We start from the raw sequence: 3,520 nt of genomic DNA, 5'->3' as shown, positions 1-3,520 counted from the left end.
AATAGAACAGGAACGGGCCGACCCCGTGGCGCACTCGGGAGAGTGCAGCGCTGGGAGCGCAGCAGTGCTCCCGCCACGGGTTCGGATCCTACATAAGGATGGCCGGTGCGCTCACTGGCTGAGCGCGGTGCGGCCGGTCACAAAAAGACAAAAAAAAAAAAAAAAAAATAGAACAGGAAGTGCTTGAAATGATTGACAAGGTATTTCGAGCAACAATTCTAAGGAAACTAAGTGAGATACAAGAAAACTCAGTTAGACAACACAATGAAATGAGGAAAAGTATACAGGATCTGAAAGAAGAAATGTACAAAGAAGTCAATGCCCTGAAAAAGAATGTAGCAGACCTTGTGGAGCTAAAGGATTCATTCAACAAAATAAAAAACACAACAGAGAGTTTAACCAGGAGGCTAAAAAAAGCAGAAGAGAGAATTTCTGATCTTGAAGACTGTTTGTTCAAAATAACACACACAAACAAAAGAATTAAAAAAATTGAAGAAAGAGGGCTTCTGGTCAAGATCGCATAGTAGATGGTTCCTAGCATCACTCTCTCCCACAAATCAACCAACTTGCAACTATTAAAAAGCAACAACGGGAGGCCCAAGATCTGTGCTGGAACAGTCAGGAGCCATGCATCATGGGAACCCCAGCCCAGGCCAGTGCCTGCCACCCAGGAGGCATGAGAGCTGCTGAGCCCACATTCCCCAAGTCGGCCATGCTGTGAAGGGCAGGCGCCATGGGGACCTCCAGCCCAGGTCAGTCCCTGCCACTTAGAGATGCCCAAGAGCCTCCAGGCCCACATGCCTTGAGCTGGCCTCACTGGAAAAGGCAGGTGCCATGGGACCCCCAACCCAGGCTGGTCCCAACTGCCCAGAGGGGCCTGAGAGCTGCTGTGCCCACATGTCCCAAGTCAGTCACACCAGAAAAGGTAGGCACCACAGGACCTCCAGCCCAGGTCAGGCCCCACCACTTAGAGAGGCTCAGGAACTGCTGGGCCCACATGCCCCAAGTCAGTCACACTGGAGAAGGCAGGTGCCCTGGGACCCCCAGCCCAGGCCAGTCCCTGTTGCCCAGAGAGGCCATAGAGCCGCTGGGACCACATGACACAAGTCAGCTATGGTGGAAAAGGCAGGCACTGCAGGACCCCCAGCCCAGGCCAGTCCCTGTTGCCCAGAGAGACCCAAGAGCTGCTGAGTCCACATGAACCAAGTCAGCTGTGCCAGAAGAAACAGGGGAGATGGGACCCTCAGCCCAGGCTAATCCCTGCCATGCAGAGAGGCCTGATAGCCACCAGGCCCCAAGTCAGCTGCACCAGAACAGGCAGGCACTGCAGGACCCCCAGCTCAGGTCAGTCCTTGCTGCCCAGAGAGGCCCAAGAGCCACTGGGCCCACATGCATGGAGCCAGCCATGCGAGAACAGGCAGGTGCCACAGGACCCCAGTCCAGGCTAATTCCCACTGCCTAGAATTGGGAGTCCCTTCAGGATAAGAAAAAGATATAGTTTACCTACCATCCCAAGAAACCACCAAATACAGAAGACAAACAGAAAATCAGAAAGAAAGGAGCAAACGATACTTAAGACACCTAAACAAAAATCAATAAAATGCTAGGAGTAAATCGACACCTTTAAATAATAAACCCCAAATGCAAAGGTATTAAATTCCCCACTCAAAAGACACAGACTGAACGACTGGATTAAGAAGATGGACCCCAAATTATGCTGCCTTCAAGAGACTCACCTCACCTGTAAAAACACATAAAGACTAAGAGAGAAAGGGTGGAAAAAGATATACCATACAAATAGAAATGAAAAACGAGCTGGAGTAGCTATTCTTATATCAGAAAAAGTACACTTTAAAGCAAAAATCATAAAAAGAGATAAGAAGGCCACTATATAATGATAAAAGGATCTATCCATCAAGAAGACATAACAATCATAAATATATACACACCCAATGTTGGAACAGCCAGATTTATAAAGCAAATTCTATTAGATCTAGAGAATGACATAGATACTAACACCATGATAGCGGGAGACCTGAACACCCCACTCTCAACATTGGACAGATCATCTAGGAAAAAAATCAATATAGAGAAACAATATCTAAACAGCACTTTAGACCAACTGGACCTGGCAGATATCTACAGAACATTCCATCCAACAACCTCAGAATGTTCATTCTTCTCATCAGCTCATGGAACATTCTCCAGGATAGATCACATGTTAGGTCACAAAGCAAGTTGCAATAAATTCAAAAACATTGGAGTTATTCCATGTATTTTTGCAGATCACAATGGAGTAAAATTAGAAAACAATTAGAAATGAAACTCTGGAAAGTATACAAACACATGAAAATTAAACAACATTCTACATAATAATATATGGATTCAAGAAGAAATTAAACAGGAAATCAAAAATTACTTGAAACTAATAAAAATAATGACACATCATACCAAAACTTGTGGGATACTGCAAAAGCAGTACTAAGGGGAAATTTAATGCATTAAATGCTTAGTTCAGAAGAATGGAAAGATGGCAAATAAACAACCTAACATTTCACCTTAAAGATCTAGAAAAACAAGAACAATCCAAACTCAAAGTTAGTTGATGGAAAGAAATAATTAAGATCAGAGCAGAACTAAATGAAATAGAAACCAAAAAATGATACAAAAGATCAATGAAACAAAAAGTTGGTTTTTTAAAAAGATAAATAATATTGAAAAACCTTTAGCAAGGCTAACAAACAAAAGAAGAGAGAAGACTCAAATAACAAAAATTAGAAATGAAAAAGGCGATATTACAACTGATACCTCAGAAATACAAGGAATCATTAGAGACTACTATCAACAACTATATACCAACAAATTTTAAATCTGGAGGAAATGGATGAATTTCTGGATACATGCAAACTACCAAAACTGAGCCAAGAAGATATAGAAAATCTGAACAGACCAATAGCAATAAAAGAGATTGAAGCTGTTATCAGAAGGCTTCCAACAAAGAAAAGCCCAGTCCAGGATGGGTTCACTGCAGAGTTCTACCAAACCTTCAAGGAGGAATTGATACCAGATCTCTACAAACTATTCCAAAAGATTGAAACAGAGGCCATTTGCCCAAATTCACTCTATGAGGCAAACATCACCCTGATACCAAAACCGGACAAAGATACATCAAAAATAGAAAACTACAGACCAATATCCTTGATGAATATAGGTGCAAAAATCCTCAATAAAATACTAGCTAACAGAATACAGTAACAAATACACAAAACTGTCCACCATGATTAAGTGGGATTCATTCCAGGGATGCAAGGTTGGTTCAACATATGCAAATCAATAAACATGATACTGGTGTATGAATAAAATAAAAGGCAAATACCTATGATGATCTCTGTAGATGCTTAGAAAGCATTTGACGAAATTCAGCATTCATGCATGATAAAGACTCTCTATTAGTTAGGTATAGATGGAAACTATCTCTACACAATTAAAGCCATATATGATAAGCCCACTGCCAATATCA

This window comes from Cynocephalus volans, chromosome X (assembly GCF_027409185.1).
Source record: "Cynocephalus volans isolate mCynVol1 chromosome X, mCynVol1.pri, whole genome shotgun sequence".
Taxonomy (NCBI): Eukaryota; Metazoa; Chordata; class Mammalia; order Dermoptera; family Cynocephalidae; genus Cynocephalus; species Cynocephalus volans.
The sequence above is the reverse complement of the archived record's forward strand: the minus strand, read 5'-3'. Positions refer to the sequence as shown.